General features: G+C 36.6%; 14 non-coding genes across 14 annotated transcripts; all 14 read left to right on the forward strand.

The window, feature by feature from the left end:
• Positions 1 to 1,155: 1,155 nt before the first annotated feature.
• On the forward strand, positions 1,156 to 1,228 carry TRNAV-UAC (transfer RNA valine (anticodon UAC)). Its single transcript has one exon. It is a non-coding gene; the product is annotated as a tRNA-Val (tRNA).
• A 1,848-nt stretch (positions 1,229 to 3,076) lies between these two features.
• On the forward strand, positions 3,077 to 3,149 carry TRNAV-UAC (transfer RNA valine (anticodon UAC)). The gene has a single exon. It is a non-coding gene; the product is annotated as a tRNA-Val (tRNA).
• A 291-nt stretch (positions 3,150 to 3,440) lies between these two features.
• TRNAV-UAC (transfer RNA valine (anticodon UAC)) lies at positions 3,441 to 3,513 on the forward strand. The gene has a single exon. It is a non-coding gene; the product is annotated as a tRNA-Val (tRNA).
• Positions 3,514 to 4,187: 674 nt separating this feature from the next.
• Positions 4,188 to 4,260, forward strand: TRNAV-UAC (transfer RNA valine (anticodon UAC)). The gene has a single exon. It is a non-coding gene; the product is annotated as a tRNA-Val (tRNA).
• Positions 4,261 to 5,298: 1,038 nt separating this feature from the next.
• TRNAV-UAC (transfer RNA valine (anticodon UAC)) lies at positions 5,299 to 5,371 on the forward strand. The gene has a single exon. It is a non-coding gene; the product is annotated as a tRNA-Val (tRNA).
• A 291-nt stretch (positions 5,372 to 5,662) lies between these two features.
• Positions 5,663 to 5,735, forward strand: TRNAV-UAC (transfer RNA valine (anticodon UAC)). The gene has a single exon. It is a non-coding gene; the product is annotated as a tRNA-Val (tRNA).
• A 674-nt stretch (positions 5,736 to 6,409) lies between these two features.
• TRNAV-UAC (transfer RNA valine (anticodon UAC)) lies at positions 6,410 to 6,482 on the forward strand. Its single transcript has one exon. It is a non-coding gene; the product is annotated as a tRNA-Val (tRNA).
• A 998-nt stretch (positions 6,483 to 7,480) lies between these two features.
• TRNAV-UAC (transfer RNA valine (anticodon UAC)) lies at positions 7,481 to 7,553 on the forward strand. The gene has a single exon. It is a non-coding gene; the product is annotated as a tRNA-Val (tRNA).
• Positions 7,554 to 8,955: 1,402 nt separating this feature from the next.
• TRNAV-UAC (transfer RNA valine (anticodon UAC)) lies at positions 8,956 to 9,028 on the forward strand. Its single transcript has one exon. It is a non-coding gene; the product is annotated as a tRNA-Val (tRNA).
• A 634-nt stretch (positions 9,029 to 9,662) lies between these two features.
• Positions 9,663 to 9,735, forward strand: TRNAV-UAC (transfer RNA valine (anticodon UAC)). The gene has a single exon. It is a non-coding gene; the product is annotated as a tRNA-Val (tRNA).
• A 291-nt stretch (positions 9,736 to 10,026) lies between these two features.
• On the forward strand, positions 10,027 to 10,099 carry TRNAV-UAC (transfer RNA valine (anticodon UAC)). Its single transcript has one exon. It is a non-coding gene; the product is annotated as a tRNA-Val (tRNA).
• A 674-nt stretch (positions 10,100 to 10,773) lies between these two features.
• Positions 10,774 to 10,846, forward strand: TRNAV-UAC (transfer RNA valine (anticodon UAC)). The gene has a single exon. It is a non-coding gene; the product is annotated as a tRNA-Val (tRNA).
• Positions 10,847 to 11,884: 1,038 nt separating this feature from the next.
• On the forward strand, positions 11,885 to 11,957 carry TRNAV-UAC (transfer RNA valine (anticodon UAC)). The gene has a single exon. It is a non-coding gene; the product is annotated as a tRNA-Val (tRNA).
• A 1,825-nt stretch (positions 11,958 to 13,782) lies between these two features.
• On the forward strand, positions 13,783 to 13,855 carry TRNAV-UAC (transfer RNA valine (anticodon UAC)). The gene has a single exon. It is a non-coding gene; the product is annotated as a tRNA-Val (tRNA).
• The last annotated feature ends 1,000 nt before the right edge of the window (positions 13,856 to 14,855 follow it).

The following is a 14,855-nucleotide window of genomic DNA, read 5'->3' on the forward strand; positions in this document are numbered from 1 at the left end:
ACCCATGTACTGCAACGGTCAATGAAAAACATAGGGACAAGTTGGGTTTCATAGTGTAGTGGTCATCACATCTGCTTTACACGCAGAAGGTCCTGGGTTCAATCCTCAGTGAAACCAAGGGCTTAATCTTTAACCATTGGTTATTTTTGAAAAACAATTATATGTAAGCATACTCAAATTCCATGGCCACCCATTTAAACGAAAGACAATTGAAATGACATATTACAATCTGTAATTCATATGGTAGCAGTCAATTTGTCTGATTTACAGTTAGATTGTCCTACTTTTTATCACTTATGAGCACATCTTTTTGAACAGGTTTCTTTAGAAGAAAATTATATTGTGTTTTGAAAGATCAGTGGACAACCGTTTTCTGCAGCTGTCATCCAAACCAACTGACCTGTGGTGGGTTTCATAGTGTAGTGGTCATCACGTCTGCTTTACACACAGAAGGTCCTGGGTTCAATCCCCAGTGAAACCATAGTTTAATTTTTAACTTTTGGTTATCCTTATGAAATATTTTATGTAAGAATTCTCATGTTCAGTAGACACCCATTTAAAGCAAAGACAAATGAAATCACATATTTCAATCTAGAATTCATATGGTGGTGGTCATTTAGTCTGATGTACAAGTGAAATGTTCAAGTTTTCATCCCCACTAAAAACCATGGTCATATCCTTCTGAACAGGATTCTCTAGAAGAAAGTTGCATTGTCTTTTCGGAAGATCATAAAACACCTGTGTACAACAACGGTCAATTAAAACACTGCTTAAGTGTTGTGTTTCAAAGTGTAGTGGTCATCACACCTGCTTTTCATTCAGTATGTCCTGAGATCTATCCTAAGTCAAATGAAAGCCAGAGTCATTAACCCTTGGTTATCCTCAATAAATTTTCTTTCGAAGCATTCTAATGTTCTGTAGATACCCATTTGAAGGAAAAAGAAATGAAATGACACATTTCAAACAATAATTTATTTGGAAGTGGTCATTACATCTGCTTTGCAAGTGGAAGCTCTTCACTTTGATCCCCACCAAAACTATGGGATTATCCTTTTGAACATGCGTTTGTTGAAGAAAATTACAATGTATGATTTTGGAATGATCAGGAGACACCCATGTACTGCAACGGTCAATGAAAAACATAGGGACAAGTTGGGTTTCATAGTGTAGTGGTCATCACATCTGCTTTACACGCAGAAGGTCCTGGGTTCAATCCCCAGTGAAACCAAGGGCTTAATCTTTAACCATTGGTTATTTTTGAAAAACAATTATATGTAAGCATACTCAAATTCCATGGCCACCCATTTAAACGAAAGACAATTGAAATGACATATTACAATCTGTAATTCATATGGTAGCAGTCAATTTGTCTGATTTACAGTTAGATTGTCCTACTTTTTATCACTTATGAGCACATCTTTTTGAACAGGTTTCTTTAGAAGAAAATTATATTGTGTTTTGAAAGATCAGTGGACAACCATTTTCTGCAGCTGTCATCCAAACCAACTGACCTGTGGTGGGTTTCATAGTGTAGTGGTCATCACGTCTGCTTTACACACAGAAGGTCCTGGGTTCAATCCCCAGTGAAACCATAGTTTAATTTTTAACTTTTGGTTATCCTTATGAAATATTTTATGTAAGAATTCTCATGTTCAGTAGACACCCATTTAAAGCAAAGACAAATGAAATCACATATTTCAATCTAGAATTCATATGGTGGTGGTCATTTAGTCTGATTTACAAGTGAAATGTTCAAGTTTTCATCCCCACTAAAAACCATGGTCATATCCTTCTGAACAGGATTCTCTAGAAGAAAGTTGCATTGTCTTTTCGGAAGATCATAAAACACCTGTGTACAACAACGGTCAATTAAAACACTGCTTAAGTGTTGTGTTTCAAAGTGTAGTGGTCATCACTAGAGATGAGCGAACATGCTCGTCCGAGCTTGATGCTCGGTCGAGCATTAGGGTACTCGAGACGGCTCGTTGCTCGGACGAGTATTTCCCCTGCTCGAGATCGAGCATTTAATTAAAAAAAACACAGTGAAGAACAATGAAGAATAGAATAAAAACAGTGAACACAGGATAATTTAAGATAAAAACACAGTGCAGAACACAGTGCAGAATAGATTACAGATGTTCGGCACATCTGCTTACTTGTCGGGAGATACGCGCGGAACGGCGCGAACAAAATAGCATGTGAAGAACAATATATATGTGTGAAGAACACATTGCAGATGTATTTAAACATCTGCAATGTGTTCTTCACACACATATATATTGTTCTTCACATGCTATTTTGTTCGCGCCGTTCCGCGCGTATCTCCCGACAAGTAAGCAGATGTGCCGAACATCTGTAATCTTTTCTGCACTGTGTTCTGCACTGTGTTTTTATCTTAAATGATCCTGTGTTCACTGTGTTCACTGTGTTCACTGTTTTTATTCTATTCTTCACTGTTCTTTACATCTGCTAACTTGTCGGGAGATAATATACGCGCGGAACAGTGAAGAATAAATCGCAGATGTTTGCAAATTATCAGAAGACATTATTTTTCAATTAAATAACACATTTTATTCCTGAACCATGGTCCCTTTGAAAAATGCTCGGGTCTCCCATTGACTTCAATGGGGCTCGTTACTCGAAACGAGCACTCGAGCATCTGGAAATGTTCGGCTCGAGTAACGAGCACCCGAGCATTTTAGTGCTCGCTCATCTCTAGTCATCACACCTGCTTTTCATTCAGTATGTCCTGAGATCTATCCTAAGTCAAATGAAAGCCAGAGTCATTAACCCTTGGTTATCCTCAATAAATTTTCTTTCGAAGCATTCTAATGTTCTGTGGATACCCATTTGAAGGAAAAAGAAATGAAATGACACATTTCAAACAATAATTTATTTGGAAGTGGTCATTACATCTGCTTTGCAAGTGGAAGCTCTTCACTTTGATCCCCACCAAAACTATGGGATTATCCTTTTGAACATGCGTCTGTTGAAGAAAATTACAATGTATGATTTTGGAATGATCAGGAGACACCCATGTACTGCAACGGTCAATGAAAAACATAGGGACAAGTTGGGTTTCATAGTGTAGTGGTCATCACATCTGCTTTACACGCAGAAGGTCCTGGGTTCAATCCCCAGTGAAACCAATGGCTTAATCTTTAACCATTGGTTATTTTTGAAAAACAATTATATGTAAGCATACTCAAATTCCATGGCCACCCATTTAAACGAAAGACAATTGAAATGACATATTACAATCTGTAATTCATATGGTAGTAGTCAATTTGTCTGATTTACAGTTAGATTGTCCTACTTTTTATCACTTATGAGCACATCTTTTTGAACAGGTTTCTTTAGAAGAAAATTATATTGTGTTTTGAAAGATCAGTGGACAACCGTTTTCTGCAGCTGTCATCCAATCCAACTGATCTGTGGTGGGTTTCATAGTGTAGTGGTCATCACGTCTGCTTTACACGCAGAAGGTCCTGGGTTCAATCCCCAGTGAAACCATAGTTTAATTTTTAACTTTTGGTTATCCTTATGAAATATTTTATGTAAGAATTCTCATGTTCAGTAGACACCCATTTAAAGCAAAGACAAATGAAATCACATATTTCAATCTAGAATTCATATGGTGGTGGTCATTTAGTCTGATTTACAAGTGAAATGTTCAAGTTTTCATCCCCACTAAAAACCATGGTCATATCCTTCTGAACAGGATTCTCTAGAAGAAAGTTGCATTGTCTTTTCGGAAGATCATAAAACACCTGTGTACAACAACGGTCAATTAAAACACTGCTTAAGTGTTGTGTTTCAAAGTGTAGTGGTCATCACACCTGCTTTTCATTCAGTATGTCCTGAGATCTATCCTAAGTCAAATGAAAGCCAGAGTCATTAACCCTTGGTTATCCTCAATAAATTTTCTTTCGAAGCATTCTAATGTTCTGTAGATACCCATTTGAAGGAAAAAGAAATGAAATGACACATTTCAAACAATAATTTATTTGGAAGTGGTCATTACATCTGCTTTGCAAGTGGAAGCTCTTCACTTTGATCCCCACCAAAACTATGGGATTATCCTTTTGAACATGCGTCTGTTGAAGAAAATTACAATGTATGATTTTGGAATGATCAGGAGACACCCATGTACTGCAACGGTCAATGAAAAACATAGGGACAAGTTGGGTTTCATAGTGTAGTGGTCATCACGTCTGCTTTACACGCAGAAGGTCCTGGGTTCAATCCCCAGTGAAACCAAGGGCTTAATCTTTAACCATTGGTTATTTTTGAAAAACAATTATATGTAAGCATACTCAAATTCCATGGCCACCCATTTAAACGAAAGACAATTGAAATGACATATTACAATCTGTAATTCATATGGTAGCAGTCAGTTTGTCTGATTTACAGTTAGATTGTCCTACTTTTTATCACTTATGAGCACATCTTTTTGAACAGGTTTCTTTAGAAGAAAATTATATTGTGTTTTGAAAGATCAGTGGACAACCGTTTTCTGCAGCTGTCATCCAATCCAACTGATCTGTGGTGGGTTTCATAGTGTAGTGGTCATCATGTCTGCTTTACACACAGAAGGTCCTGGGTTCAATCCCCAGTGAAACCATAGTTTCATTTTTAACTTTTGGTTATCCTTATGAAATATTTTATGTAAGAATTCTCATGTTCAGTAGACACCCATTTAAAGCAAAGACAAATGAAATCACATATTTCAATCTAGAATTCATATGGTGGTGGTCATTTAGTCTGATTTACAAGTGAAATGTTCAAGTTTTCATCCCCACTAAAAACCATGGTCATATCCTTCTGAACAGGATTCTCTAGAAGAAAGTTGCATTGTCTTTTCGGAAGATCATAAAACACCTGTGTACAACAACGGTCAATTAAAACACTGCTTAAGTGTTGTGTTTCAAAGTGTAGTGGTCATCACACCTGCTTTTCATTCAGTATGTCCTGAGATCTATCCTAAGTCAAATGAAAGCCAGAGTCATTAACCCTTGGTTATCCTCAATAAATTTTCTTTCGAAGCATTCTAATGTTCTGTAGATACCCATTTGAAGGAAAAAGAAATGAAATGACACATTTCAAACAATAATTTATTTGGAAGTGGTCATTACATCTGCTTTGCAAGTGGAAGCTCTTCACTTTGATCCCCACCAAAACTATGGGATTATCCTTTTGAACATGCGTCTGTTGAAGAAAATTACAATGTATGATTTTGGAATGATCAGGAGACACCCATGTACTGCAACGGTCAATGAAAAACATAGGGACAAGTTGGGTTTCATAGTGTAGTGGTCATCACATCTGCTTTACACGCAGAAGGTCCTGGGTTCAATCCCCAGTGAAACCAAGGGCTTAATCTTTAACCATTGGTTATTTTTGAAAAACAATTATATGTAAGCATACTCAAATTCCATGGCCACCCATTTAAACGAAAGACAATTGAAATGACATATTACAATCTGTAATTCATATGGTAGTAGTCAATTTGTCTGATTTACAGTTAGATTGTCCTACTTTTTATCACTTATGAGCACATCTTTTTGAACAGGTTTCTTTAGAAGAAAATTATATTGTGTTTTGAAAGATCAGTGGACAACCGTTTTCTGCAGCTGTCATCCAATCCAACTGATCTGTGGTGGGTTTCATAGTGTAGTGGTCATCACGTCTGCTTTACACGCAGAAGGTCCTGGGTTCAATCCCCAGTGAAACCATAGTTTAATTTTTAACTTTTGGTTATCCTTATGAAATATTTTATGTAAGAATTCTCATGTTCAGTAGACACCCATTTAAAGCAAAGACAAATGAAATCACATATTTCAATCTAGAATTCATATGGTGGTGGTCATTTAGTCTGATTTACAAGTGAAATGTTCAAGTTTTCATCCCCACTAAAAACCATGGTCATATCCTTCTGAACAGGATTCTCTAGAAGAAAGTTGCATTGTCTTTTCGGAAGATCATAAAACACCTGTGTACAACAACGGTCAATTAAAACACTGCTTAAGTGTTGTGTTTCAAAGTGTAGTGGTCATCACACCTGCTTTTCATTCAGTATGTCCTGAGATCTATCCTAAGTCAAATGAAAGCCAGAGTCATTAACCCTTGGTTATCCTCAATAAATTTTCTTTCGAAGCATTCTAATGTTCTGTAGATACCCATTTGAAGGAAAAAGAAATGAAATGACACATTTCAAACAATTATTTATTTGGAAGTGGTCATTACATCTGCTTTGCAAGTGGAAGCTCTTCACTTTGATCCCCACCAAAACTATGGGATTATCCTTTTGAACATGCGTCTGTTGAAGAAAATTACAATGTATGATTTTGGAATGATCAGGAGACACCCATGTACTGCAACGGTCAATGAAAAACATAGGGACAAGTTGGGTTTCATAGTGTAGTGGTCATCACGTCTGCTTTACACGCAGAAGGTCCTGGGTTCAATCCCCAGTGAAATCAAGGGCTTAATCTTTAACCATTGGTTATTTTTGAAAAACAATTATATGTAAGCATACTCAAATTCCATGGCCACCCATTTAAACGAAAGACAATTGAAATGACATATTACAATCTGTAATTCATATGGTAGCAGTCAATTTGTCTGATTTACAGTTAGATTGTCCTACTTTTTATCACTTATGAGCACATCTTTTTGAACAGGTTTCTTTAGAAGAAAATTATATTGTGTTTTGAAAGATCAGTGGACAACCGTTTTCTGCAGCTGTCATCCAATCCAACTGATCTGTGGTGGGTTTCATAGTGTAGTGGTCATCATGTCTGCTTTACACACAGAAGGTCCTGGGTTCAATCCCCAGTGAAACCATAGTTTCATTTTTAACTTTTGGTTATCCTTATGAAATATTTTATGTAAGAATTCTCATGTTCAGTAGACACCCATTTAAAGCAAAGACAAATGAAATCACATATTTCAATCTAGAATTCATATGGTGGTGGTCATTTAGTCTGATTTACAAGTGAAATGTTCAAGTTTTCATCCCCACTAAAAACCATGGTCATATCCTTCTGAACAGGATTCTCTAGAAGAAAGTTGCATTGTCTTTTCGGAAGATCATAAAACACCTGTGTACAACAACGGTCAATTAAAACACTGCTTAAGTGTTGTGTTTCAAAGTGTAGTGGTCATCACACCTGCTTTTCATTCAGTATGTCCTGAGATCTATCCTAAGTCAAATGAAAGCCAGAGTCATTAACCCTTGGTTATCCTCAATAAATTTTCTTTCGAAGCATTCTAATGTTCTGTAGATACCCATTTGAAGGAAAAAGAAATGAAATGACACATTTCAAACAATAATTTATTTGGAAGTGGTCATTACATCTGCTATGGGATTATCCTTTTGAACATGCGTCTGTTGAAGAAAATTACAATGTATGATTTTGGAATGATCAGGAGACACCCATGTACTGCAACGGTCAATGAAAAACATAGGGACAAGTTGGGTTTCATAGTGTAGTGGTCATCACATCTGCTTTACACGCAGAAGGTCCTGGGTTCAATCCCCAGTGAAACCAAGGGCTTAATCTTTAACCATTGGTTATTTTTGAAAAACAATTATATGTAAGCATACTCAAATTCCATGGCCACCCATTTAAACGAAAGACAATTGAAATGACATATTACAATCTGTAATTCATATGGTAGCAGTCAATTTGTCTGATTTACAGTTAGATTGTTCTACTTTTTATCACTTATGAGCACATCTTTTTGAACAGGTTTCTTTAGAAGAAAATTATATTGTGTTTTGAAAGATCAGTGGACAACTGTTTTCTGGAGCTGTCATCCAAACCAACTGACCTGTGGTGGGTTTCATAGTGTAGTGGCCATCACGTCTGCTTTACACACAGAAGGTCCTGGGTTCAATCCCCAGTGAAACCATAGTTTAATTTTTAACTTTTGGTTATCCTTATGAAATATTTTATGTAAGAATTCTCATGTTCAGTAGACACCCATTTAAAGCAAAGACAAATGAAATCACATATTTCAATCTAGAATTCATATGGTGGTGGTCATTTAGTCTGATTTACAAGTAAAATGTTCAAGTTTTCATCCCCACTAAAAACCATGGTCATATCCTTCTGAACAGGATTCTCTAGAAGAAAGTTGCATTGTCTTTTCGGAAGATCATAAAACACCTGTGTACAACAACGGTCAATTAAAACACTGCTTAAGTGTTGTGTTTCAAAGTGTAGTGGTCATCACACCTGCTTTTCATTCAGTATGTCCTGAGATCTATCCTAAGTCAAATGAAAGCCAGAGTCATTAACCCTTGGTTATCCTCAATAAATTTTCTTTCGAAGCATTCTAATGTTCTGTAGATACCCATTTGAAGGAAAAAGAAATGAAATGACACATTTCAAACAATAATTTATTTGGAAGTGGTCATTACATCTGCTTTGCAAGTGGAAGCTCTTCACTTTGATCCCCACCAAAACTATGGGATTATCCTTTTGAACATGCGTCTGTTGAAGAAAATTACAATGTATGATTTTGGAATGATCAGGAGACACCCATGTACTGCAACGGTCAATGAAAAACATAGGGACAAGTTGGGTTTCATAGTGTAGTGGTCATCACATCTGCTTTACACGCAGAAGGTCCTGGGTTCAATCCTCAGTGAAACCAAGGGCTTAATCTTTAACCATTGGTTATTTTTGAAAAACAATTATATGTAAGCATACTCAAATTCCATGGCCACCCATTTAAACGAAAGACAATTGAAATGACATATTACAATCTGTAATTCATATGGTAGCAGTCAATTTGTCTGATTTACAGTTAGATTGTCCTACTTTTTATCACTTATGAGCACATCTTTTTGAACAGGTTTCTTTAGAAGAAAATTATATTGTGTTTTGAAAGATCAGTGGACAACCGTTTTCTGCAGCTGTCATCCAATCCAACTGATCTGTGGTGGGTTTCATAGTGTAGTGGTCATCACGTCTGCTTTACACGCAGAAGGTCCTGGGTTCAATCCCCAGTGAAACCATAGTTTAATTTTTAACTTTTGGTTATCCTTATGAAATATTTTATGTAAGAATTCTCATGTTCAGTAGACACCCATTTAAAGCAAAGACAAATGAAATCACATATTTCAATCTAGAATTCATATGGTGGTGGTCATTTAGTCTGATTTACAAGTGAAATGTTCAAGTTTTCATCCCCACTAAAAACCATGGTCATATCCTTCTGAACAGGATTCTCTAGAAGAAAGTTGCATTGTCTTTTCGGAAGATCATAAAACACCTGTGTACAACAACGGCCAATTAAAACACTGCTTAAGTGTTGTGTTTCAAAGTGTAGTGGTCATCACACATGCTTTTCATTCAGTATGTCCTGAGATCTATCCTAAGTCAAATGAAAGCCAGAGTCATTAACCCTTGGTTATCCTCAATAAATTTTCTTTCGAAGCATTCTAATGTTCTGTAGATACCCATTTGAAGGAAAAAGAAATGAAATGACACATTTCAAACAATAATTTATTTGGAAGTGGTCATTACATCTGCTATGGGATTATCCTTTTGAACATGCGTCTGTTGAAGAAAATTACAATGTATGATTTTGGAATGATCAGGAGACACCCATGTACTGCAACGGTCAATGAAAAACATAGGGACAAGTTGGGTTTCATAGTGTAGTGGTCATCACATCTGCTTTACACGCAGAAGGTCCTGGGTTCAATCCCCAGTGAAACCAAGGGCTTAATCTTTAACCATTGGTTATTTTTGAAAAACAATTATATGTAAGCATACTCAAATTCCATGGCCACCCATTTAAACGAAAGACAATTGAAATGACATATTACAATCTGTAATTCATATGGTAGCAGTCAATTTGTCTGATTTACAGTTAGATTGTCCTACTTTTTATCACTTATGAGCACATCTTTTTGAACAGGTTTCTTTAGAAGAAAATTATATTGTGTTTTGAAAGATCAGTGGACAACCGTTTTCTGCAGCTGTCATCCAAACCAACTGACCTGTGGTGGGTTTCATAGTGTAGTGGTCATCATGTCTGCTTTACACGCAGAAGGTCCTGGGTTCAATCCCCAGTGAAACCATAGTTTAATTTTTAACTTTTGGTTATCCTTATGAAATATTTTATGTAAGAATTCTCATGTTCAGTAGACACCCATTTAAAGCAAAGACAAATGAAATCACATATTTCAATCTAGAATTCATATGGTGGTGGTCATTTAGTCTGATTTACAAGTGAAATGTTCAAGTTTTCATCCCCACTAAAAACCATGGTCATATCCTTCTGAACAGGATTCTCTAGAAGAAAGTTGCATTGTCTTTTCGGAAGATCATAAAACACCTGTGTACAACAACGGTCAATTAAAACACTGCTTAAGTGTTGTGTTTCAAAGTGTAGTGGTCATCACACCTGCTTTTCATTCAGTATGTCCTGAGATCTATCCTAAGTCAAATGAAAGCCAGAGTCATTAACCCTTGGTTATCCTCAATAAATTTTCTTTCGAAGCATTCTAATGTTCTGTAGATACCCATTTGAAGGAAAAAGAAATTAAATGACACATTTCAAACAATAATTTATTTGGAAGTGGTCATTACATCTGCTTTGCAAGTGGAAGCTCTTCACTTTGATCCCCACCAAAACTATGGGATTATCCTTTTGAACATGCGTCTGTTGAAGAAAATTACAATGTATGATTTTGGAATGATCAGGAGACACCCATGTACTGCAACGGTCAATGAAAAACATAGGGACAAGTTGGGTTTCATAGTGTAGTGGTCATCACATCTGCTTTACACGCAGAAGGTCCTGGGTTCAATCCCCAGTGAAACCAAGGGCTTAATCTTTAACCATTGGTTATTTTTGAAAAACAATTATATGTAAGCATACTCAAATTCCATGGCCACCCATTTAAACGAAAGACAATTGAAATGACATATTACAATCTGTAATTCATATGGTAGCAGTCAATTTGTCTGATTTACAGTTAGATTGTCCTACTTTTTATCACTTATGAGCACATCTTTTTGAACAGGTTTCTTTAGAAGAAAATTATATTGTGTTTTGAAAGATCAGTGGACAACCGTTTTCTGCAGCTGTCATCCAAACCAACTGACCTGTGGTGGGTTTCATAGTGTAGAGGTCATCACGTCTGCTTTACACACAGAAGGTCCTGGGTTCAATCCCCAGTGAAACCATATTTTAATTTTTAACTTTTGGTTATCCTTATGAAATATTTTATGTAAGAATTCTCATGTTCAGTAGACACCCATTTAAAGCAAAGACAAATGAAATCACATATTTCAATCTAGAATTCATATGGTGGTGGTCATTAAGTCTGATATACAAGTGAAATGTTCAAGTTTTCATCCCCACTAAAAACCATGGTCATATCCTTCTGAACAGGATTCTCTAGAAGAAAGTTGCATTGTCTTTTCGGAAGATCATAAAACACCTGTGTACAACAACGGTCAATTAAAACACTGCTTAAGTGTTGTGTTTCAAAGTGTAGTGGTCATCACACCTGCTTTTCATTCAGTATGTCCTGAGATCTATCCTAAGTCAAATGAAAGCCAGAGTCATTAACCCTTGGTTATCCTCAATAAATTTTCTTTCGAAGCATTCTAATGTTCTGTAGATACCCATTTGAAGGAAAAAGAAATTAAATGACACATTTCAAACAATAATTTATTTGGAAGTGGTCATTACATCTGCTTTGCAAGTGGAAGCTCTTCACTTTGATCCCCACCAAAACTATGGGATTATCCTTTTGAACATGCGTCTGTTGAAGAAAATTACAATGTATGATTTTGGAATGATCAGGAGACACCCATGTACTGCAGCGGTCAATGAAAAACATAGGGACAAGTTGGGTTTCATAGTGTAGTGGTCATCACATCTGCTTTACACGCAGAAGGTCCTGGGTTCAATCCCCAGTGAAACCAAGGGCTTAATCTTTAACCATTGGTTATTTTTGAAAAACAATTATATGTAAGCATACTCAAATTCCATGGCCACCCATTTAAACGAAAGACAATTGAAATGACATATTACAATCTGTAATTCATATGGTAGCAGTCAATTTGTCTGATTTACAGTTAGATTGTCCTACTTTTTATCACTTATGAGCACATCTTTTTGAACAGGTTTCTTTAGAAGAAAATGATATTGTGTTTTGAAAGATCAGTGGACAACCGTTTTCTGCAGCTGTCATCCAAACCAACTGACCTGTGGTGTGTTTCATAGTGTAGTGGTCATCACGTCTGCTTTACACGCAGAAGGTCCTGGGTTCAATCCCCAGTGAAACCGTAGTTTAATTTTTAACTTTTGGTTATCCTTATGAAATATTTTATGTAAGAATTCTCATGTTCAGTAGACACCCATTTAAAGCAAAGACAAATGAAATCACATATTTCAATCTAGAGTTCATATGGTGGTGGTCATTTAGTCTGATTTACAAGTGAAATGTTCAAGTTTTCATCCCCACTAAAAACCATGGTCATATCCTTCTGAACAGGATTCTCTAGAAGAAAGTTGCATTGTCTTTTCGGAAGATCATAAAACACCTGTGTACAACAACGGTCAATTAAAACACTGCTTAAGTGTTGTGTTTCAAAGTGTAGTGGTCATCACACCTGCTTTTCATTCAGTATGTCCTGAGATCTATCCTAAGTCAAATGAAAGCCAGAGTCATTAACCCTTGGTTATCCTCAATAAATTTTCTTTCGAAGCATTCTAATGTTCTGTAGATACCCATTTGAAGGAAAAAGAAATTAAATGACACATTTCAAACAATAATTTATTTGGAAGTGGTCATTACATCTGCTTTGCAAGTGGAAGCTCTTCACTTTGATCCCCACCAAAACTATGGGATTATCCTTTTGAACATGCGTCTGTTGAAGAAAATTACAATGTATGATTTTGGAATGATCAGGAGACACCCATGTACTGCAACGGTCAATGAAAAACATAGGGACAAGTTGGGTTTCATAGTGTAGTGGTCATCACATCTGCTTTACACGCAGAAGGTCCTGGGTTCAATCCTCAGTGAAACCAAGGGCTTAATCTTTAACCATTGGTTATTTTTGAAAAACAATTATATGTAAGCATACTCAAATTCCATGGCCACCCATTTAAACGAAAGACAATTGAAATGACATATTACAATCTGTAATTCATATGGTAGCAGTCAATTTGTCTGATTTACAGTTAGATTGTCCTACTTTTTATCACTTATGAGCACATCTTTTTGAACAGGTTTCTTTAGAAGAAAATTATATTGGGGAACATTTACTTACAGTGTCGGTGTCTGCATTGGCTTTGTTACCGACCTGCTCTCGGTAAGAAGACACACATTTAATATTGTGGAGCTGTGCAGAGACATTTCTGGCGCCAAGACTATTTTCTGTCCCTGGGACAAAATCTGTCCCGAGCACCAGAAATGTGTCCAACAGTCCCTGCTAGACCAGTTTTCTTTTGGTCTACTTTCCGTCAGTTTACACCGCCCAAAAAGGGCTGCGACACATAGTAATTGTGTCTGAGTTTCCACTCCGCCAAAGCCACGCCCCTTTTCGGAGAAGAGTCGGAGCAGACGGAAAAAGGCATTTTTTCTGTCCCCGACAGCTAATAAATAGGTCGGAGAGCAGAACATGTGGTGAGAGCGCCACAAAACTGGCGGAAACGCCATAGTAAATGTCCCCCATTGTGTTTTGAAAGATCAGTGGACAACCGTTTTCTGCAGCTGTCATCCAATCCAACTGATCTGTGGTGGGTTTCATAGTGTAGTGGTCATCACGTCTGCTTTACACGCAGAAGGTCCTGGGTTCAATCCCCAGTGAAACCATAGTTTAATTTTTAACTTTTGGTTATCCTTATGAAATATTTTATGTAAGAATTCTCATGTTCAGTAGACACCCATTTAAAGCAAAGACAAATGAAATCACATATTTCAATCTAGAATTCATATGGTGGTGGTCATTTAGTCTGATTTACAAGTGAAATGTTCAAGTTTTCATCCCCACTAAAAACCATGGTCATATCCTTCTGAACAGGATTCTCTAGAAGAAAGTTGCATTGTCTTTTCGGAAGATCATAAAACACCTGTGTACAACAACGGTCAATTAAAACACTGCTTAAGTGTTGTGTTTCAAAGTGTAGTGGTCATCACACCTGCTTTTCATTCAGTATGTCCTGAGATCTATCCTAAGTCAAATGAAAGCCAGAGTCATTAACCCTTGGTTATCCTCAATAAATTTTCTTTCGAAGCATTCTAATGTTCTGTAGATACCCATTTGAAGGAAAAAGAAATGAAATGACACATTTCAAACAATAATTTATTTGGAAGTGGTCATTACATCTGCTTTGCAAGTGGAAGCTCTTCACTTTGATCCCCACCAAAACTATGGGAATATCCTTTTGAACATGCGTCTGTTGAAGAAAATTACAATGTATGATTTTGGAATGATCAGGAGACACCCATGTACTGCAACGGTCAATGAAAAACATAGGGACAAGTTGGGTTTCATAGTGTAGTGGTCATCACATCTGCTTTACACACAGAAGGTCCTGGGTTCAATCCCCAGTGAAACCAAGGGCTTAATCTTTAACCATTGGTTATTTTTGAAAAACAATTATATGTAAGCATACTCAAATTCCATGGCCACCCATTTAAACGAAAGACAATTGAAATGACATATTACAATCTGTAATTCATATGGTAGCAGTCAATTTGTCTGATTTACAGTTAGATTGTCCTACTTTTTATCACTTATGAGCACATCTTTTTGAACAGGTTTCTTTAGAAGAAAATGATATTGTGTTTTGAAAGATCAGTGGACAACCAT

Source organism: Engystomops pustulosus, chromosome 7 (genome assembly GCF_040894005.1).
Source record: "Engystomops pustulosus chromosome 7, aEngPut4.maternal, whole genome shotgun sequence".
NCBI classification, from domain to species: Eukaryota; Metazoa; Chordata; class Amphibia; order Anura; family Leptodactylidae; genus Engystomops; species Engystomops pustulosus.